Source organism: Pristiophorus japonicus, chromosome 4 (assembly GCF_044704955.1).
Source record: "Pristiophorus japonicus isolate sPriJap1 chromosome 4, sPriJap1.hap1, whole genome shotgun sequence".
Lineage (NCBI taxonomy): Eukaryota > Metazoa > Chordata > Chondrichthyes > Pristiophoridae > Pristiophorus > Pristiophorus japonicus.
In genome coordinates, this window is record NC_091980.1 from 31990167 (window position 1) to 32013393 (window position 23227).

The following is a 23227-nucleotide window of genomic DNA, read 5'->3' on the forward strand; positions in this document are numbered from 1 at the left end:
ATGTCTTCACTCAGAGGGTTGTGAATCTTTGGAATTCTCTGCCCTAAAGTGCTGTGGATTCTCAGTCATTGAGTATATTCAAGGCTGAGATAGATAGATTTTTGGACTTCAGAATCAGAATCAGAATTTGGAATCAAGGGATATGGGGATCTGGTGGGAAAGTGGAGTTGAGGTCGAAGATCAGCCATGATCTTATTGAATGATGGAGCAGGCTCGAGGGGCCGCATGGCCTACTCCTGCTCCTCATTCTCATGTTCTTAAACCCAATATATTTAAGGGGAAGCTAGATAAGTACACAAGGGAGAAAGAAATAGGGATATGTTGATAGGCTGAGATGAAGTAAGGTGGGATGAGGCTTAGGTGGAGCATAAACACTGGCACAGACCAGTTGGGCCGAATGGACGGTTTCTGTGTTGTAAAATGTATGTCATTCTATGCAACTCTATATAAACCCGTGACTGCTCCTCCTGGTCCCACAAAAATACTGCAGCCCACTGCTGTACCATTGCACCATTTTCCCCCAGAATTGTGTAGGAGCTGGCCTATTTCCCGCTCTTCCCAACCGGTGAGCTGCATCCGAGCACTGATTTGGTGCAGCTTGCTTGATCGATGCAAATGAAGCCAGGGCCTCAGAATGGCTCAGGCCTCACGGCAGCAACAATGGGCAAGGGGTGCTCTGCTGGTTTTGTGCCAAAAGATAAAATCATCACCATCAAGTCCCAGCTCAATATACATGTTACTAATTGTCACATTGAAACTGCAGTGTGATTTTCTTGTGTCACAAATAAAAGTTTGATTCAACAATGATAAAAAAAGGTTTGTAAGTATTTTTACCCATTGGGAAATCACCACATGCTCCAATGTACAGTGGGAAAAGCTAAACGAATAAGCCAGCTACTTACTGTTGAACTGTGTTGATAACCTTTTTTGTTGAGCCGTCTTAATCCTTATGGGGATGGACAAAAGCATAAAATGCACCCAATTTTGCACCATTTTTCACTGAATTGGCAATCAGACTCAGATAGTTCATAAGATGATTGATTTGAGAAATACAAAAAAATATCAACTGGTTCAATGGTCAATATTCTGAGAATGGGGCAAAATAGAGAAAGCTGTGTCTAACCGTGCTAGATCTGACCCTGATGCTGGCAGTAAAATGGAAAAATTGTCCATTCTCCAGCATTAACAGCCTCAGCTTAATGAGTACACAATTCACAAAAGAAGAACTAAATAGGAAAGGAAGCCTTCTTGGTAAATGATTCTTATTAAATTGCATTCTCTTTAACTAGGGAGCTAGGCAAGAGCTACAGTCAGCATTGTTTCCATTCATTAACTCTGGTGCAATTGTGATATATTGGCCTAAAATGACTGGAGGCAAGAGTTTGAGAAGTTTAAACAAACACATAATGGATAAATTATCAATTTAGTAGCTGGTACAAAAGAAATAAACAGTACAAACTTTGATATGAATTGGGACCCTGCATTAGTAATTAGAGATGTCGCAATTGTAGTATATGCAGCTCATGGTTATAATTATTGTACAGTAAATTAGATTTATCTGGACCATGTCACCTGTTGTAACATACCTTAAATTGGAATTTTCTTTCAAAGCATTTCAACAAATTATTTTCATTAAGTTGCCAAGATTGTAAATGATTTACCTCAGAAATATATCACCTCAAAGTTGTTTGCTAAAAGTGCCAACAAAAATTGATGTATTCTTCAAATAACATAATCAGTTTATGTTATCTTCACATCCTGTGTAATACAGCTCTGCAAAAAGACAAAAGAGTTTATTAAGTTTACAAGCTACAGCAGGAATGGAGCTAAAGTTGATCTGAGTCTCATGCTCCAACACCACAGAAAAACAATCTGCCCTAACTAATCAGTCTACGCGCTGTAGATTGCAGACTATACATAGTCAACTTGAAGATGGTGACTGCATAAAGTTATCATCAGAGACAGCTAGTTTGACAACAAAAGGGAAGCAAATGGTTTAGTCCTGTCAAATTAGCAACACCAAAGTCACTCAAATAGGCAACTCCCCAGCCCACCTAATCAAAGTAGTGACCCCGACCATATCTTCTCTATTAATCATTCAGACTCATTTGCTCTAATTAGTCTGTGATCTCTACCTGTTTAATAGAGTAAGAACAGCACATTGCTTAACTTCTGTCATTTGGGCTCTGTGCCAGGGGCGCAGCGCAAAGGGAGAAGGTGAACTATTTTTGCGGGGCAAAAACAGAATCCTTGCCCACTTTAGTGCGGGGCCAGGAGAATGGACGATTTTTCCATTTCACTGCCAGCATCAGGGTCAGATTTAGCACTCCCTCAGTACTGCACTGGAGTGTCAACCTAGATTTTTGTGTTCAAGTCCCTGGTGTGGGATTCCACTAACCGTTTAGATTCTGAGGTAAGGGTGCTACCGACTGAGCCACGACTGACACTAGTTGGCTGTGATATGCAACACATGAGTCAAGTCCATACTTACTGATAGGGAAATGTAACACAAACAGGTCGATGCCTGCAATGTGCCATTCTTATAAAATATAACATGTTGCTATTACATTTCTACTTATTATATTTCACAAAATGAAGATTTCAGACACATCTGTTCCTAGGCTTTTAGCACAAGTTATTGATGCTAGCCTCAGGCCTCAAGTTGAAATAACAAATTCTGGACTTAACCAACAGCTGACGCCAAAGACACAGATTTTGGAATTGATAGCGCAATTCTTGTTTCTTGCAGAAGGCTCTGTGTGAAGACTTAGGTTGTCATACCTCTGTCCAATTCACCAATAACATTTACATTTAGCAGTGGAGTCTTATTAATTACTTACACTCTCACGAGCGTTCGTTTTTCAGAAGTATCATCGAGCTCTGGAATTCCCCCCCTAAACCTCTGTGCCTCTCTCTTCTCATTTAAGACATTCCTTAAAACCTGCCTCTTTGACCAAGCTATTGGTCACCCTGTCCTAATTGTACGGGGTAGTGAGGGAGGAGATTACCATCAAGATCAGAGCAAATATTTTCTTTTGTTGAATGATTGATCTAGCCAAGCATTTGCAGCAGCTAGTGTCTTACTACTCACCCAAGAGGTATGTGGCTGTGTCGAGGAAGAGGAAGAGAAGGGGTTACTTGATTATTGTGTGGGATACATCACATTCATCACCCTTGTTTTCAAATCCCTCCATAGCTTCACCCCTCCCTATTCCTGTAACCTCCTCTAGCCCTACAATCCTTCAGGAACTCTACATTCCTCCACTTCTGCCCACTTGTGCATCCGTGACTTTCTTCCTCTGCCCCACCATTGGTGCTGTGCCTTCAGCGGTCTATATCCTGAGCTCTGGAATTCCCCTCCTAAACCTCTGTGCCTCTCTCTTCTCATTTAAGACATTCCTTAAAACCTGCCTCTTTGACCAAGCTATTGGTCACCCTGTCCTAATATTTTCTTCTTTGGCTCTGCTTTTGTTAATTTTGCCAATGTTTTTGTCTGATTATGTTCCTGTGAAGCACCTTGGGACGTTTTACTGGGTTAAAGGCTCTACATAAATTCAAGTTGTTTATTTGCAGTGCTGTGTGTTTTACCACCAAGTTATCATTATCAAAATATACATTTCGATTACAGTGTAATAGCTGCAATTGGCACAGATTTCTTTAACCCTGTAAGGAGTAACACACTAAATAACAATATGTTAGAAGACTAGTTCAACATCCTAGTCCAGCAGACAAGAAAGGGCATTGGGGCAAAGATAATTGGAGGGTGGCATATATCCTAATGCTGGATCAAGAATAACATCTGGGAGTAAGTTGTTTGCTCATTCTCTTGACCCAAGCAATTGGACGTTGCTGAGACAACCTATGAGTATAGAAAAGAGGTTAAATGTTACTTAATCTTTCAGCCACTAAATAGAACACAGTGCAGAAGATTACTGATTTGCAGATTTAACTATAAGCAGCTAAACATTAACTTGAAATGAATGACTGAAACAGAATCTACTTGTGTTTCCAAATCACTGACATTGTGCAGCACTTCAGAGTAAAACTGATAAATATTTCACGGTGATGTGATTTCTCTCAGATATTTACCTTGTAAAATGAGGGGCAGTTCAGTATTCATTCTGTGTTCGACATGCCCACATATTAAATCCATATATTACAGTGTTCCCTCCCCAAGATGCTATTTATAGTTTTCATTTTGACTTTCATGCCATATGTTAAGCAGAATGTGGAAATGATGTCATTGTCATACAGTTGTCAAAACAGATGTCAATCAATGATTCATGATGATGGTAATTGCCTTCTTAACGCAGTTCATGGTAACTGATATAGTTAACTGTGACCTAGATCAGCGTTTTGGAAATACTGAACTAATTGAGCTATACAACTGTAAACAACTACAGTAGGCTCTTTTGTTGGGATGAAAATGTAATTAAAATCACTAAGAAAATGAAGATTATATCTTTATCTGGGCAACAATGGTCAAAAACTGTTCTCTGAACAAGTGCTAGTGTTGTTTTGTCATGTATTTGTGTTGCATGCAGTATTCCCTCGTGAGCTTGTTACATGGTCATTTCTGCACCTCATGATTGCATGAATAAGGACATTTTCTACTTTTCTCTATCTTATTCTGTTTCAAACTCAACTTGCAGATTGTATATAATAGACTTTTGTTACATCTAACCTACCAACACAAGTAAGTATGCTGCATAATGTTGCTTCAGTTGAACTGGCCAAATTATATTGGCCACACATAGTTGGGCACTTCAGTAACTCTGAATATTAGAGCATAACTGTATATTGACAGCTGCACAAATGTACAGCTTGACCATCCTAAAACAGCTAGGTTATAAAGCCAGGTGTCAAGAGTATAATTAGCCAGATACACTGATGTGCTGAGTTGCAGAGGAAACAGAGCAGGGCAAAACTTTTCTTTTTTGATCAGATGTAGAGGCAAGGCGAAGAGTTTAATAACACCAAAGAGGTAGGGGCCAAAATTCAGTTGTTACAGCCAGCCGATAGTGCCCAGGAGAGGCGGAACCTCGGCGCAAACGGCTTCGGCCCGGTGCTCAGCGCTGTCACCACTTACTGCAAACTTCAGTTGCAGTGGCGCAAAGAAGTACCGCCTTGCCTACTTCGGCCATGGAAATCATGACATCACTATGCGCGCAATGCCTCGGTAGTGCCGGTGATGCAATATTTGTTTTTTGCGCCTCACTTACCAGCTGGCGGGAATCTCGCCACAAAAAGTTGGCAGTCACAAGTCAAGGTTACGATGCTGGGGTGGTATATAATGGGATTAGCCACCAGGCCACAGAGGTGGCAGTGAGTGCAATGTATTCCCCTAGCAGAGTGCATAGGTTTTGGCATTGTGCGGCTGCTGAGTACTTACCTTGATAATGACCATTTTGGCAACATAGATGGCTTCCATTTTGCATCCATTGCCAAGTAGCATCTCGCAACCTTAGACAACTTAGGAACATAGGAACATAGGAATTAGGAACAGGAGTAGGCCATCTAGCCCCTCGAGCCTGCTCCGCCATTCAATAAGATCGTGGACTCAGCTCCACTTACCCGCCCTCTCCCCATAACCCTTAATTCCCTTATTGCTTAAAAATCTATCTATCTTTGACTTGAAAACATTCAATGAGCCAGCCTCAACTGCTTCCTTGGGCAGAGAATTCCACAGATTCACAACCCTCTGGGAGAAGAAATTCCTTCTCAACTCGGTTTTAAATTGGCTCCTCCGTATTTTGAGGCTGTGTCCCCTAGTTCTAGTCTCCCCCACCAATGGAAACAACCTCTCTGCCTCTATCTTGTCTATCCCTTTCATGATTTTAAATGTTTCTATAAGATCACCACTCATCCTTCTGAACTCCAAGGAGTAAAGACCCAGTCTACTCAATCTATCATCATAAGGTAAACCCCTCATTTCTCGAATCAGCCTAGTGAATCGTCTCTGTACCCCTTCCAAAGCTAGTATATCCTTCCTTAAGTAAGGTGACCAAAACTGCACGCAGTACTTCAGGTGCGGCCTTACCAATACCTTATACAGTTGCAGCAACACCTCCCTGCTTTTGTACTCCATCCCTTTCGCAATGAAGGCCAAGATACCATTGGCCTTCCTGATCACTTGCTGCACCTGCATACTATTCTTTTGCGTTTCATGCACAAGGACCAATTGTGGAGCAGTGGAGGCGTGTCCTGCACAGTTGGAGCTGTGAGCAGTGAGAGGAGCTGCTATCAACTTGTGCTCCTGCCTGGAGAGCCCTGAGACCAGCCAGGAAGAGAAGGAAGGAAGGGGCTTCACCACCAACTTTCACCCAGAGGGAGAGGAGGAGAAAAGAAAACTTTCAAACATTTTACCATTCTACAAAGAGTTGGAGAGAGGGGGAAAAGACCAACAACAACAACATCCAGTGTGGAAGGAGGGAGACTCTACAATTCTACAGGTGGGTGTGGGTGCATTTCCCAAACAGACTTTGTTGTATCGGTGGGGGGAGGAAAGAAGACCACTGAGGGCCGGAACATCGCGGGGGGTGTGTGTGTGTGTGGTAGTGTGTGTGGGGGCCTTGCTTACAACTAGGCCCCACACACAATTGAACCCCCCCCCCCAATTGCCTAGCCTGGGATAGCTGGAGCTACCAGGCTCAAGAATTTCTCCTAATCACCTAATTAAACATCGTTGGGAGTGTGTGCCTGGTTGGCTCTAGCTGCCCCAGGTGAAGACATCTTCTCCCCTCACCTGAAGACCATCCCAAAGACTGTGTTTGTGTTTTTTGCCATCTGGGGATTGCACCCACCCACAGCTGCGAGGGGAGACCTGACCTCGCAGTTCCCCCCCCCTTCCCACCCCCCTCTCTCTTTCTCTGTTACTCTGTTTCTCCCCTCTCTCTCTGAGGCCCCTTTCTCCTAATTTAAAAAAAAACAATTGAGACAACTGAGCAGAGGGAGCAAGGCCCCTCCCCAATTGCCAACTAGGGGAGAGGTGTGTCGTTAAGGGCTCCTCTGCTCAGTTAATATACGAGGCCAATAAACTCCATTAAGGCCTGTGACTTTGGGGTGGGTGTAGCCCTTAAAGGGACCCCGTGATGGCGACCCCATCCACGCCGGTGGCAGGGCCAGCGAGGACATATGCGCAGGTGGCAACCGCTTCCACGGCACCTCCTGCGCCACCCGCTGCCCTGCCACCTTTTCAACTTATCACCAGGAAACACGGGGTCAAGAGCTACACTCACCCCACAATGAGCATTGAGGAGTGCGTGCGGGCGATGGCTGGGGTAGTCGGCCCCTCGGCCATTGTCGCGGCCTCCAAGATGTCTGGGAAGGCTGTTTTCTTCCTGGGGTCGGAGCGGGCGGTGTCCCTGGCCCTCGAAAAGGGGCTCACGGTGGGCGGGACGTTCCTGCCGGTGGACCCTCTCGAGGCCACCGCGCAGAGGGTCATCGTGTCAAACGTTCCGCCCTTTGTTCCCGCTGAGCTCCTCCTCCCTCACCTACACCAACTGGGGGAGGTAAGGTCGGGGATCAACCCCATACCGCTCGGCCTCAGGGAGAACAGCCTGCGCCACGTGTTCTCCTTCCGCCGCCAGCTCTTTGTCCGGCTGGCGCGGGAGGACATCACGGAAGGGCACTTTAATGTGGTGCACGAGGGGACTGCCTACCGCGTCTTCTGGACGTCGGACGGCGTGCGGTGCCATGCCTGCAGAGAGGTGGGGCACATTCGCAAGAACTGCCCCGCCTCCAAGGCCGCCAAACCACCGAAGGCGGCCAAGGCTGGCGCCGCCGCCACCCCTCCCCCTAGTTGCGTCCGCGTGCCGGGAGCCATAGGTGCGCGGGCATCGTCGGAGGCCTTTGTTTTCAGGGCCTCCGGCGGGGGGGAGGGAGAGCGTCCGAACGGAAAGAAGGCGCGGAACAAGGAGAAACATCTAGAGGCGGGTCCCCTCGGTGCGCCAGACAATTTGTTTACCGCGCTCGGCCCAACCCAGTCACCGGCGAGCGCGGGGTGCCCCGAGCCCGTGCCCGAGCCCTTGAACAACACCACAGAGTGGCCCGGGCGCGGGCAAGAAAAGGAAAAGGGGGGGGGCGGAGCGGGAGGCCTCGGCAGACATGGAGGTCTCCCTGACTCCACACGCCCCCAGGAACAAAAGGAGGCACGGCTCCGATGAGGCGGAGGGGGAACAACATCCCTCCGCGGAGGAGTCGGTGCCCGCCGCGTGTCCCGCGTCCCCCACCAGCGCCCCCAAGCTGCGCTGTAGGCGAGAGGAGTCTGTCCCCGGGGAGGGTGAGACAGTCGAGGCTGCCCAGCCTCTGCCTCCCGGGGATGGCGTGGAAGATCTGCCTGTCGTGGGGGGCGTGGGGACCGCGGAGGAATGCATTGCCGCCGGGTCGGGCGTCCCGGGGGCTGAGGCGGGCGGGGCCGAAAAGACCGAACCTGAGCCCGCCCAGCCAATACCCAACTTCCCCCGGGAGTCGCTCGACCCGGCAGAAACACAAATTAATGTTTATTATGACACTGTAGATGCTGGGCCGGGGGGTGGCAGCGGGGAGGGGGAGGAACACCCACCCTCGCCTCTTGCTGTGGAGCTGGAGCACTTGGAGAGCCTGGGGATTTCCTATGGCCGGGTCTCTCCTTGTTCCCCGGTTCCTGGGGCGGAGGGGGAACCCCTTCCGCTGTCATTTCCCGACCCAGCACCATTTTTAAAAGAGCCCAGTGGGGACTCCTCTGCCGACGATCCTGGGGGTGGGATCGGGGCAGAGCCAGGGCCGGTTGGAGCGGCCGGTTCATTTGCCGTACCTTGTGCGGTCGATGGGCTGGCTGCTGGCGGCCACCTCCCGGAGGAGGACAGGGACTCGGTGGGGGACGCGGGTGAAGACCTAGAGACCACCGCCAGCGAGGCGGTGGATCTGCTCGCGGCCGCCGCCGAGACCATCCTCATTCCTGCAAAGGAACTCCGGGACTTTTTGGCCCAGAGCCGGGGTCGCTGCAACCAAGCCCGACTGGCCCTGGAAAAATGGTCCGAGCCAGAGCTGATCAAGGGGTCCGTTCGCGCCGCCGTCAAAACCTTGGCCGCGGGCGGGCCCTTGACAAAGGCGCAACACCTTGAGCTGCGCGAGCTCGAGGGACTCCTCGCTGGGCTGCGGAGGGAGCGGAGTTCAACAAAAGACTCCGCTCCCTCCCCCACAATAGGTTAAGGTAGAGGTTGCACTATGCTTTTGCCATGAAGATAACCATAGCCAGCCTCAACATCAACGGCGGCAGAGGGGCACGCCGTAGATTTGACAATTTTTCGCTCCTGCGGGAGGGGAAATATGCGGTGTGCTTCCTGCAAGAAACCCACACCGTTCCGGGAGATGAAGCCACGTGGCTCCTGGAATGGCAAGGAGAGGTCCGCATGAGCCACCTCACCGCCATTTCTAGTGGGGTGGCCATCTTGCTGGGCCCGCATTTTCAGCCGGAGATCTTGGGGGTCGAGGAGCCAGTGCCAGGCCGCTTGCTGCACGTAACGGTTCGCCTGGGGGACGTGCCGCTCCATCTCGTGAACGTGTACGCCCCTCAGCCCGGCCCGCAGCAAACGCGCTTCTTTGAAGAGGTGTCCGCTCTTCTTGGCTCCGTCGACGTCGGCGACTGCATTGTCCTCGGGGGGAATTTTAACTGCACCCTCGAGGCGAGGGACCGCTCCGGTGCCCTGCAGTGCATGACGGCGATGGAGAAGTTGAGGGACCTGGTCGGGTCCTTCGACTTGGTGGACGTCTGGCGAAATCTCCACCCCGACTCCAGCGCCTTTACTTGGGTGAGGCCTGGAGTTGGATGGTCTAGAGTCGACCGCCTTTACGTGTCTCGGGCGTACGTTTCCTGCGTCCCGGCGGCCTCCATGCGGCCGGTGCCGTGTTCGGACCACCACCTGGTGTGGGCGGAGCTCGCTTCGCTCCGCGCGAGGGCGGGGTCCGCGTACTGGCACTTTAACAACCGGCTGCTGGAGGACGTGCGGTTCCAGGACTCGTTCCGTCGATTCTGGTCCGACTGGAGAAGGAAGCAGGGGGGCTTCCCCTCCTTGAGGCTATGGTGGGACGTGGGCAAGGCTCACGTCCGCGTCTTCTGTCAAGAGTACGCGAGGGGGTCGACCAAGAGGCGGGCGGCCAGAGTCGGGCGCCTAGAAAAAGAGGTGCTCGACCTGGAAGCCCGTCTCGGTCAAGTCGTCCAGGACCCAGCCCTGCGGACGGTGTACGAAGCGAAGAAGGCCGCGCTGAAGGACCTGCATCTCGTCGGGTCCCGAGGCGCGTTCGTGAGGTCGCGGATCCGGTTCCTGCGGGATCTGGACCGCGGCTCCCCCTTCTTCTACTCGCTGGAAAAAAGGCAGAGTGTCCGTAAGCAGCTCTTGACGCTGCTGGCCGACGACGGCTCTCTCGTCTCGGATCCGGAGGGCGTCAACAACAGGGCCCGTGAATATTACGGGGCTCTGTTCTCTCCGGATCCGTCCAGCGAGGAAGCGCGTAGAGTTTTGTGGGAGGACCTGCCGAAGGTCAGCCCGGAGGGCGCCGAAAATCTGGAAGCTCCGCTAAGCCTGGCGGAGCTGACCGGTGCCCTCGCCCGGCTCTCGAGGGGAATATCCCCGGGGCTGGACGGGCTGACCGTGGAGTTCCACAGGGCGTTCTGGGACCTCCTGGGGAGCGACTACGCGCGGGTCCTGGGGGAAAGTCTGGCGACCGGGGAGATGCCCCTCTCTTGGCGCAGGGCAGTCATCGTCCTGCTGCCTAAGAAGGGCGATCTCCGCCTCCTTAAGAACTGGCGCCCGGTCTCCCTCCTCAGCACGGACTACAAAATCTTCGCCAGGGCGATGTCTGCTCGCCTTGGTGCCGTGCTGGACCACATGATCCACCCCGACCAGTCCTACACGGTCCCGGGCCGGACAATCCACGATAACATCCATCTGGTCCTGGACCTCATCCATTGTTCCCAGGAGGCTGGTCTGTCGGTCGCCTTCCTATCCCTCGACCAAGAGAAGGCGTTCGACAGGGTGGATCACGACTATCTGCTCGGAACTCTGCGCGCTTTCGGGTTCGGGACGCATTTCGTCGCCCGGATCCGCCTTTTGTACGCCGCCGCGGAGTGTCTGATTAAGGTTAACGGGTCCTTGACGGTGCCCCTTCGCTTTAGGAGAGGGGTGCGCCAGGGATGCCCCATGTCCGGCCAGTTATAAGCCGTTTGCGTGGAGCCTTTCCTGCGCCTCTTGCGGACGAGGTTGACGGGACTGGCTCTGCAAGGGCTGGGCGTGGAGGTCGTCCTCTCGGCTTACGCCGATGACGTGCTCCTCGCGGTAGAGGATCCCGCTGACCTGCGGAGGATGCGTGAGTGCCAGGAGATTTACTCGGCCGCGTCCTCTGCCAGGATCAACTGGGAGAAATGTTCCGGACTCCTGGTGGGTCAGTGGCGGGTGGACTCCCTGCCGGAGGAGCTCAGGCCTTTTGCCTGGAGCACGACCCATCTCCTCTATCTGGGAGTCTACCTTAGCCCCGACGAGGGAGCCTGGCCGGCGAACTGACAGGAGCTGGAGGCCAAGGTCGCCGCTCGCCTAGGGCGCTGGACAGGACTGCTCCGAGTGCTGTCCTACAGGGGTCGAGCGCTAGTCATAAACCAGCTGGTGGCCGCAATGTTGTGGTACCGGCTGGTCACTTTGACCTCTCCCCCTGCGTTTGTCGCCAAGATACAGAAGAAGCTGGTGGACTTCTTCTGGAACAACAGGAAGCACTGGGTCTCTGCCGCGGTCTTGAGTCTCCCGCTTGAGGAGGGCGGTCAGTCGTTGGTGTGCGTCAGCGCCCAGCTCGCGACTTTCCGTCTTCAGACCCTGCAGAGATACCTTTACGTCGAGCCCCCTCCTAGGTGGTGTGCTCTGGCGAGGTATTTCTTCCGCCAGCAGCGCGACCTCAATTATGACACGCAGCTCCTGTTTGTGAACTTGGGGGGTGCCAGGACTGCCCTCCGGGAGCTGCCTGTCTTTTACAGGGAACTCATCAGGGTCTGGAACAAAGTCTCCACCAAGCGCAGCTCTCCGCCGGCTGGAGTGGCGGCCGTCCTGCAGGAGCCGCTGCTCGGGAATCCGTACCTCCACGGCCGAGGTTTCATGTGGCGGTCGGAAGAGAGGGCTGTGGCTGGTGAGGTGACCAGGGTCAGGGACCTGCTCGATGGCGGAGGAGTGGGCTGGATGGCGCCAGACACGCTGGCGCGGCGCCTAAACTCTGCCAACGTCCGCCACGCGGCCGATGCCATCGAGTCGCTAAAAACAGCTCTGGGCCCTGACTCCGTTAGGTGCATCGAGGAGGCTCAAGCACGTGGGGAGATCCCGTCCGAACTGACCCCCGTCCAGACGGAATTCCTCATCGGCGCCAAACCCCAGAACCTCCCTCGGGGGCCGGCGCCTCACAACTTGAGCCGCTTCGGGGAAATCCCCTCCGTGCCTTTCAGTTCCGCGCGGAGGGGTTTCCTGTACGGGCTGCTCCTGCACACCCTCAACTTTGCCATCCTCGCCGGCCGTCCGGACACGCCATGGCGTACCATCTTGCCGTCCGGAGGAGGCAGGGGTCCCCGATGGAGGGCACTCTACGCAGGGGTCCTCCCACTATTCATCGGGGACTTGGCCTGGAGGGTGGTGCACGGAGCAGTGCCGTGCAACAAATTTTTAAGCCGGTTCACGGACTCCCAGACCGCCTGCAATTTCTGCGGTCTGGAGGAGTCCGTGTTCCATGTTTTTATTGAGTGCACGAGGTTGCAGCCCCTGTTCCATTATTTGAAGGGGCTGCTCCTGAAATTCTGGCTGCACTTCAGTCCCACTCTCCTGATCTTTGGGCACCCTGTGCGGAGGGGAGCGCGTAGGTCCGAAGGCCTCCTCGTAGGACTGCTCCTGGGCACGGCCAAGGGTGCCATCAGCCGGTCCAGGCAGCGGGCGGTCGAGGGGGTCGTTCAACCTGACTGCCTGCCTCTCTTCCGCTCTTACATCCGGTCCAGGGTGTCCTTGGAGATGGAGCACGCGGTGTCCACCGGTACGCTCGCGGCCTTCCGCGAGAGGTGGGCACCGGAGGGACTGGAGTGCATCATCACGCCCGGCAACCAAATTTTAATTTGATTTTACGTTTTTTAAGTTTAATTTGTTTTAATTGCCGGTGCTTTTAGTGTCCCCCTTCCCTTTTATAGGGGGCACTGGGGAAAATTGTGATTTTAGTGCCCAAAAAAAAAAAAAAAGAAAAACACAAAAAAAAAAGAGTGAAAAAAAAAAAAAGGGCCTTGTAAATGTCTGGAGTGTCACCCAGGTCGGGTGGCACCGTTTAATGTTTTATGTTTTGCAGGTGAACTCCAAAAAGAGTTTCATGCACAAGGAACCAATCGTGGAGCAGTGGAGGCGTGTCCTGCACAGTAGGAGCTGAGCTGCAGAGAGAGGAGCAGCTACCAACTTTTGCTCCTGCCTGGAGAGCCCTGAGACCAGCCCAGGAAGAGAAGGAAGGAAGGGGCTTCACCACCAACTTTCACCCAGAGGGAGAGGAGGAGAAAAGGAAACTTTGTACATCTTTTTACCATTTCTGCAAAGAGTTGGAGAGAGGGGGAAAAGACCAACAACAACAACATCCAGTGTGGAAGGAGGGAGACTCTACCATTCTACAGGTGGGTGTTGGTGCAGTCCCAAAAAGACTTTGTTGAATCGGTGGGGGGAGGAAAGAAGACCACTGAGGGCCGGAACATCGCGGGGGGTGTGTGTGTGTGGAAGTGTGTGTGGGGGCCTTGCTACAACTAGGCCCCACACACAACTGAACCCCCCCCCATCTCAATTGCCTAGCCTGGGATAGCTGGAGCTACCAGGCTGAAGATTTTCCTCAAACACCCTATTTAAACATCATTAGGAGTGTGTGTCTGGTGGCTCAAGCTGCCCCAGGTGAAGACATCTTCTCCCCTCACCTGAAGACCACCCCAAAGACTTTGTGTTTTGCCATCTGAGGATTGCACCCACCCACAGCTGCGAGTGGAGACCTGCCCTCGCAGTTCCCCCCCCCACTTCCCACCCCCCTCTCTCTTTCTCTGTTACTCTGTTTCTCCCCTCTCTCTCTGAGGCCCCTTTCTCCTAATTTAAAAAAAAACAATTGAGATAACTGAGCAGAGGGAGCAAGGCCCCTCCCCAATTGCCAACTAGGGGAGTGGTGCCTCGTTAAGGGCTCCTCTGCTCAGTTAAATATACAAGGCCAATAAAGACCATTAAGGCCTGTGACTTTGGGGTGGGTGTAGCCCTTAAAGGGACCCCGTGATGGCGACCCCATCCACGCCGGTGGCAGGGCCAGCGAAGACGTATGCGCAGGTGGCAACCGCTTCCACGGCACCTCCTGCGCCACCCGCTGCCCTGCCACCTTTTCAACTTATAACCAGGAAACACGGGGTCAAGAGCTACACTCACCCCACAATGAGCATTGAGGAGTGCGTGCGGGCGATGGCTGGGGTAGTCGGCCCCTCGGCCATTGTCGCGGCCTCCAAGATGTCTGGGAAGGCTGTTTTCTTCCTGGGGATCGGAGCGGGCGGTGTCCCTGGCCCTTGAAAAGGGGCTCACGGTGGGCGGGACGTTCCTGCCGGTGGACCCTCTCGAGGCCACCGCGCAGAGGGTCATCATATCGAACGTCCCGGCCTTTGTTCCCACTGAGCTCCTCCTCTCTCACCTACAACAACTGGGGGAGGTAAGGTCGGGGATCAACCCCATACCGCTCGGCCTCAGGGAGAGCAGCCTGCGCCACGTGTTCTCCTTCCGCCGCCAGCTCTTTGTCCGGCTGGCGCGGGAGGAGACGACGGAGGGGTCTTTTAATGTGGTGCACGAGGGGACTGCCTACCGCGTCTTCTGGACGTCGGACGGCGTGCGGTGCCTTGCCTGCAGAGAGGTGGGGCACATTCACAAGAACTGCCCCGCCTCCAAGGCCGCCAAACCACCGAAGGCGGCCAAGGCTGGCGCCGCCGCCACCCCTCCCCCTAGTTGCGTCCGCGTGCCGGGAGCCATAGATGCGCGGGCATCGTCGGAGGCCTTTGTTTTCGGGGCCTCCGGCGGGGGGGAGGGAGAGCGTCCGAACGGAAGGAAGGCGCGGGACAAGGCAAAACATCCAGAGGCGGGTCCCCTCGGTGCGCCAGACAATTTATTTACCGCGCTCGGCCCAACCCAGTCACCGGCGAGCGCGGGGTGCCCTAAGCCCGTGCCCGAGCCCTTGAACAACACCGCAGAGGGGCCCGGGCGCGGGCAAGAAAAGAAAAAGGGGGGGGCGGAGCGGGAGGCCTCGGCAGACATGGAGGTCTCCCTGCCTCAGCGCACCTCCAGCAACAAAAGGAGGCGCCGCTCCGTTGAGGCGGAGGGGGAACAACATCCCTCCGCGGAGGAGTCGGTGCCCGCCGCGTGTCCCGCGTCCCCCACCAGCGCCCCCAAGCAGCGCCGTAGGCGGGAGGAGTCTGTCCCCGGGGAGGGTGAGACAGTCGAGGCTGCCCAGCCTCTGCCTCCCGGGGATGGCGTGGAAGATCTGCCTGTCGTGGGGGGCGTGGGGATCGCGGAGGAATGCATTGCCGCCGGGTCGGGCGTCCCGGGGACTGAGGCGGGCGGGGCCGAAAAGGCCGAACCTGAGCCCGCCCAGCCAATACCCAACTTCCCCCGGGAGTCGCTTGACCCGGCAGAAACCGAAACAAATGTTAATTATGACACTGCAGATGCTGGGCCGGGGGGTGGCAGCAGGGAGGGGGAGGAACACCCACCCTCGTCTCTTGCTGTGGAGCTGGAGCACTTGGAGAGCCTGGGGATTTCCTATGGCCGGGTCTCTCCTTGTTCCCCGGTTCCTGGGGCGGAGGGGGAACCCCTTCCGCTGTCATTTCCCGACCCAGCACCATTTTTAAAAGAGCCCAGTGGGGACTCCTCTGCCGACGATCCTGGGGGTGGGATCGGGGCAGTGCCAGGGCCGGTTGGAGCGGCCGGTTCATTTGCCGTACCTTGTGCGGTCGATGGGCCGGCTGCTGGCGGCCACCTCCCGGAGGAGGACGGGGACTCGGTGGGGGACGCGGGTGAAGACCTAGAGACCACCGCCAGCGAGGCGGTGGATCTGCTCGCCGCCGCCGCCGAGACCATCCTCATTCCTGCAAAGGAACTCCGGGACTTTTTGGCCCAGAGCCGGGGTCGCTGCGAGCAAGCCCGACTGGCCCTGGAAAAATGGTCCGAGCCAGAGCTGACCAAGGGGTCCGTCCGCGCCGTCGTCAAAACCTTGGCCGCGGGCGGGCCCTTGACAAAGGCGCAACACCTTGAGCTGCGCGAGCTCGAGGGACTCCTCGCTGGGCTGCGGAGGGAGCGGAGTTCAACAAAAGACTCCGCTCCCTCCCCCACAATAGGTTAAGGTAGAGGTTGCACTATGCTTTTGCCATGAAGATAACCATAGCCAGCCTCAACATCAACGGCGGCAGAGGGGCACGCCGTAGATTTGACAATTTTTCGCTCCTGCGGGAGGGGAAATATGTGGTGTGCTTCCTGCAAGAAACCCACACCGTTCCGGGAGACGAAGCCACGTGGCTCCTGGAATGGCAAGGAGAGGTCCGCATGAGCCACCTCACCGCCATTTCTAGTGGGGTGGCCATCTTGCTGGGCCCGCATTTTCAGCCGGAGATCTTGGGGGTCGAGGAGCCAGTGCCAGGCCGCTTGCTGCACGTAACGGTTCGCCTGGGGGACGTGCCGCTCCATCTCGTGAACGTGTACGCCCCTCAGCCCGGCCCGCAGCAAACGCGCTTCTTTGAAGAGGTGTCCGCTCTTCTTGGCTCCGTCGACGTCGGCGACTGCATTGTCCTCGGGGGGATTTTAACTGCACCCTCGGGGCGAGGGACCGCTCCGGTGCCCCGCAGTGCATGACGGCGATGGAGAAGTTGAGGGACCTGGTCGGGTCCTTCGACTTGGTGGACGTCTGGCGAAATCTCCACCCCGACTCCAGCGCCTTTACTTGGGTGAGGCCTGGAGTTGGATGGTCTAGAGTCGACCGCCTTTACGTGTCTCGGGCGTACGTTTCCTGCGTCCCGGCGGCCTCCATGCGGCCGGTGCCGTGTTCGGACCACCACCTGGTGTGGGCGGAGCTCGCTTCGCTCCGCGCGAGGACGGGGTCCGCGTACTGGCACTTCAACAACCGGCTGCTGGAGGACGTGCGGTTCCAGGACTCGTTCCGTCGATTCTGGTCCGACTGGAGAAGGAAGCAGGGGGGCTTCCCCTCCTTGAGGCTATGGTGGGACGTGGGCAAGGCTCACGTCCGCGTCTTCTGTCAAGAGTACGCGAGGGGGTCGACCAAGAGACGGGCGGCCAGAGTCGGGCGCCTAGAAAAAGAGGTGCTCGACCTGGAAGCCCGTCTCGGTCAAGTCGTCCAGGACCCGGCCCGGCCCGAAGAAGGCCGCGCTGAAGGACCTGCAGCTCGTCAGGTCCCGAGGCGCGTTCGTGAGGTCGCGGATCCGGTTCCTGCGGGATCTGGACCGCGGCTCCCCCTTCTTCTACTCGCTGGAAAAAAGGCAGAGTGTCCGTAAGCAGCTCTTGACGCTGCTGGCCAACGACGGCTCTCTCGTCTCGGATCCGGAGGGTGTCAACAACAGGGCCCGTGAATATTACGGGGCTCTGTTCTCTCCGGATCCGTCCAGCGAGGAAGCGCGTAGAGTTTTGTGGGAGGACCTGCCGAAGGTCAGGCCGGAGGGCGCCGAAAATCTGGAAGCTCCGCTAAGCCTGGCGGAGCTGACCGGTGCCCTCGCCCGGCTCTCGAGGGGAAAATCCCCGGGGCTGGACGGGCTGACCGTGGAGTTCCACAGGGCGTTCTGGGACGTCCTGGGGGGCGACTACGCGCGGGTCCTGGGGGAAAGTCTGGCGACCGGGGAGATGCCCCTCTCTTGGCGCAGGGCAGTCATCGTCCTGCTGCCTAAGAAGGGCGATCTCCGCCTCCTTAAGAACTGGCGCCCTGTCTCCCTCCTCAGCACGGACTACAAAATCTTCGCCAGGGCGATGTCTGCTCGCCTTGGTGCCGTGCTGGACCACATGATCCACCCCGACCAGTCCTACACGGTCCCGGGCCGGACAATCCACGATAACATCCATCTGGTCCGGGACCTCATCCATTGTTCCCAGGAGGCTGGTCTGTCGGTCGCCTTCCTATCCCTCGACCAAGAGAAGGCGTTCGACAGGGTGGATCACGACTATCTGCTCGGAACTCTGCGCGCTTTCGGGTTCGGGACGCATTTCGTCGCCCGGATCCGACTTTTGTACGCCGCCGCGGAGTGTCTGATTAAGGTTAACGGGTCCTTGACGGCGCCCCTTCGCTTTAGGAGAGGGGTGCGCCAGGGATGCCCCATGTCCGGCCAGTTATACGCCGTTTGCGTGGAGCCTTTCCTGCGCCTCTTGCGGACGAGGTTGACGGGACTGGCTCTGCAAGGGCCGGGCGTGGAGGTCGTCCTCTCGGCTTACGCTGATGACGTGCTCCTCGCAGTAGAGGATCCCGCTGACCTGCGGAGGATGCGTGAGTGCCAGGAGATTTACTCGGCCGCGTCCTCCCAGGATCAACTGGGAGAAATGTTCCGGACTCCTGGTGGGTCAGTGGCGGGTGGACTCCCTGCCGGAGGAGCTCAGGCCTTTTGCCTGGAGCACGACCCATCTCCTCTATCTGGGAGTCTACCTTAGCCCCGACGAGGGAGCCTGGCCGGCGAACTGGCAGGAGCTGGAGGCCAAGGTCGCCGCTCGCCTAGGGCGCTGGACAGGACTGCTCCGAGTGCTGTCCTACAGGGGTCGAGCGCTAGTCATAAACCAGCTGGTGGCCGCAATGCTGTGGTACCGGCTGGTCACTTTGACCCCTCCCCCTGCGTTTGTCGCCAAGATACAGAAGAAGCTGGTGGACTTCTTCTGGAACAACAGGAAGCACTGGGTCTCTGCCGCGGTCTTGAGTCTCCCGCTTGAGGAGGGCGGTCAGTCGTTGGTGTGCGTCAGCGCCCAGCTCGCGACTTTCCGTCTTCAGACCCTGCAGAGATACCTTTACGTCGAGCCCCCTCCTAGGTGGTGTGCTCTGGCGAGGTATTTCTTCCGCCAGCAGCGCGACCTCAATTATGACACGCAGCTCCTGTTTGTGAACTTGGGGGGTGCCAGGACTGCCCTCCGGGAGCTGCCTGTCTTTTACAGGGAACTCACCAGGGTCTGGAACAAAGTCTCCACCAAGCGCAGCTCTCCGCCGGCTGGAGTGGCGGCCGTCCTGCAGGAACCGCTGCTCGGGAATCCGTACCTCCACGGCCGAGGTTTTATGTGGCGGTCGGAAGAGAGGGCTGTGGCTGGTGAGGTGACCAGGGTCAGGGACCTGCTCGATGGCGGAGGAGCGGGCTGGATGGCGCCAGACACGCTGGCGCGGCGCCTAAACTCTGCCAACGTCCGCCACGCGGCCGATGCCATCGAGTCGCTAAAAACAGCTCTGGGCCCTGACTCCGTTAGGTGCATCGAGGAGGCTCAAGCACGTGGGGAGATCCCGTCCGAACTGACCCCCGTCCGGACGGAATTCCTCATCGGCGCCAAACCCCGGAACCTCCCTCGGGGGCCGGCGCCTCACAACTTGAGCCGCCTCGGGGAAATCCCCTCCGTGCCTTTCAGTTCCGCGCGGAGGGGTTTCCTGTACGGGCTGCTCCTGCACACCCTCAACTTTGCCATCCTCGCCGGCCATCCGGACACGCCATGGCGTACCATCTTGCCGTCCGGAGGAGGCGGGGGTCCCCGATGGAGGGCACTCTACGCAGGGGTCCTCCCACTATTCATCGGGGACTTGGTCTGGAGGGTGGTGCATGGAGTAGTGCCGTGCAACAAATTTTTAAGCCGGTTCACGGACTCCCAGGCCGCCTGCAATTTCTGCGGTCTGGAGGAGTCCGTGTTCCATGTTTTTATTGAGTGCACAAGGTTGCAGCCCCTGTTCCATTATTTGAAGGGGCTGCTCCTGAAATTCTGGCTGCACTTCAGTCCCACTCTCCTGATCTTTGGGCACCCTGTGCGGAGGGGAGCGGGTAGGTCCGAGGGCCTCCTCGTAGGACTGCTCCTGGGCACGGCCAAGGGTGCCATCAGCCGGTCCAGGCAGCGGGTGGTCGAGGGGGTCGTTCAACCTGACTGCCTGCCTCTCTTCCGCTCTTACATCCGGTCCAGGGTGTCCTTGGAGATGGAGCACGCGGTGTCCACCGGTACGCTCGCGGCCTTCCGCGAGAGGTGGGCACCGGAGGGACTGGAGTGCATCATCACGCCCGGCAACCAAATTTTAATTTGATTTTACGTTTTTTAAGTTTAATTTGTTTTAATTGCCGGTGCTTTTAGTGTCCCCCTTCCCTTTTATAGGGGGCACTGGGGAAAATTGTGATTTTAGTGCCCCAAAAAAAAAAAGAAAAAAAAAAAGAAAAACACAAAAAAAAAAAATGGGGGAAAAGAAAAGGGCCTTGTAAATGTCTGGAGTGTCACCCAGGTCGGGTGGCACCGTTTAATGTTTTATGTTTTGCAGGTGAACTCCAAAAAGAGTTTCATGCATAATGACCCCCAGGTCCCTCTGCACCACAGCATGTTGTAATTTCTCCCCATTCAAATAATATTCCCTTTTACTGTTTTTTTTCCCAAGGTGGATGACCTCACACTTTCCGACATTGTATTCCATCTGCCAAACCTTAGCCCATTCGCTTAACCTATCCAAATCTCCTTGTAGCCTCTCTGAGTCCTCTACACAACCTGCTTTCCCACTAATCTTAGTGTCATCTGCAAATTTTGTTGCACTACACTCTGTCCCCTCCTCTAGGTCATCTATGTATATTGTAAACAGTTGTGGTCCCAGCATTGATCCCTGTGGCACACCACTAACCACTGATTTCCAACCGGAAAACGACCCATTTATCCCGACTCTCTGCTTTCTGTTCGCCAGCCAATTCTCTATCCATGCTAATACATTTCCTCTGACTCCGCGTACCTTTATCTTCTGCAGTAACCTTTTGTGTGGCACCTTATCGAATGCCTTTTGGAAATCTAAATACACCACATCCATCGGTACACCTCTATCCACCATGCTCGTTATATCCTCAAAGAATTCCAGTAAGTTAGTTAAACATGATTTCCCTTTCATGAATCCATGCTGCGTCTGCTTGATTGTACTATTCCTATCTAGATGTCCCGCTATTTCTTCCTTAATGATAGTTTCAAGCGTTTTCCCCACTACAGATGTTAAACTAACCGGCCTATCGTTACCTGCCTTTTGCCTGCCCCCCTTTTTAAACAGAGGCGTTACATTAGCTGCTCTCCAATCCGCTGGTACCTCCCCAGAGTCCAGAGAATTTTGGTAGATTATAACAAATGCATCTGCTATAACTTCCGCCATCTCTTTTAATACCCTGGGATGCATTTCATCAGGACCAGGGGACTTGTCTACCTTCAATCCCATTAGTCTGTCCAGCACTAGCTCCCTAGTGATAGTGATCATCTCAAGGACCTCCCTTCCCACATTCCTATGACCAGCAATTTTTGGCATGGTTTTTGTGTCTTCCACTGTGAAGACGGAAGCAAAATAATTGTTTAAGGTCTCAGCCATTTCCACATTTCCCATTATTAAATCCCCCTTTTCATCTTCTAAGGGACCAACATTTACTTTAGTCACTCTTTTCTGTTTTATATATCTGTAAAAGCTTTTACTATTTGTTTTTATGTTTTGCGCAAGTTTACCTTCGTAATCTATCTTCCCTTTCTTTATTGCTTTTTTAGTCATTCTTTGCTGTTGCTTAAAATCTTCCCAATCCTCTAGTTTCCCACTAACCTTGGCCACCTTACGCACATTGGTCTTTGATTTGATACTTTCCTTTATTTCCTTGGTTATCCAAGGCTGGTTATCTCTTCTCTTGCCGCCCTTCTTTTTCACTGGAATATATTTTTGTTGCGCATTTTGAAAGAGCTCCTTAAAAGTCCTCCACTGTTCCTCAATTGTGCCACCATTTAGTCCTTGTTTCCAGTCTACTTTAGCCAACTCTGCCCTCATCCCACTGTAGTCCCCTTTGTTTAAGCATAGTACGCTCGTTTCTGACACAACTTCCTCATCCTCAATCTGTATTACAAATTCAACCATATTGTGATCACTCATTCCGAGAGGATCTTTTACGAGGAGATCGTTTATTTTTCCTGTCTCATTACACAGGACCAGATCCAAAATGGCTTGCTCCCTTGTAGGCTCTGTTACATACTGTTCTAAGAAACAATCCCGTATGCATTCTATGAATTCCTCCTCCAGGCTACCCCCTGCGATTTGATTTGACCAATCGATATGTAGGTTAAAATCCCCCATAACTACTGCCGTTCCTTTTTCACATGCCTCCATTATTCCCTTGATTATTGCCCGCCCCACCATGAAGTTATTATTTGGGGGCCTATAAACTACGCCGACCAGTGACTTTTTCCCCTTACTATCTCTAATCTCCACCCACAATGATTCAACATTTTGTTCATTGGAGCCAATATCATCCCTCACAACTGCCCTGATATCATCCCTTATTAACAGAGCTACCCCACCTCCCTTCCCTTCCTGCCTATCGTTCCGAATCGTCAGATACCCCTGTACGTTTAATTCCCAGTCCTGGCCACCCTGCAACCATGTCTCCGTAATGGCCACCAAATCATACCCATTTGTAATGATTTGTGCCATCAACTCATTTACCTTATTTCTAATGCTGTGTGCATTTAGGTAGAGTGTTTTCATCCTACTTTTTAAACCATGATTTTTAGTTTTTACCCCTCCTGCAGCCCTTTTATATTCAGTGGCCCTTTTTGTTTCTTGCCTTTGGTTTCTTTGCCCTCCACTTTTACTCATCTCTTTTCTGTCTTTTGTTTTTGTCTCCTTTTTGTTTCCCTCTGTCTCCCTGTATTGGTTCGCATCCCCCTGCCATATTAGTTTAACTCCTCACCAACAGCACGAGCAAACACTCCCCCGAGGACATTGGTTCCGTTCCTGCCCAAGTGCAGACCGTCCGGTTTAATGGAGGCAGTGGCAGTAATATCTCATTACACAGTACCAGATCTAAGATCGCCTGCTCCTTGGTTGGTTCCGCAATGTACTGTTCAAGGAAACTATCCCGGATACACTCTATGAACTCTTCCTCAAGGCTACCCTGGCCAATTTGTTTTGACCAGTCAATATGAAGGTTAAAATCACCCATGATTAATGCAGTTCCTTTTTC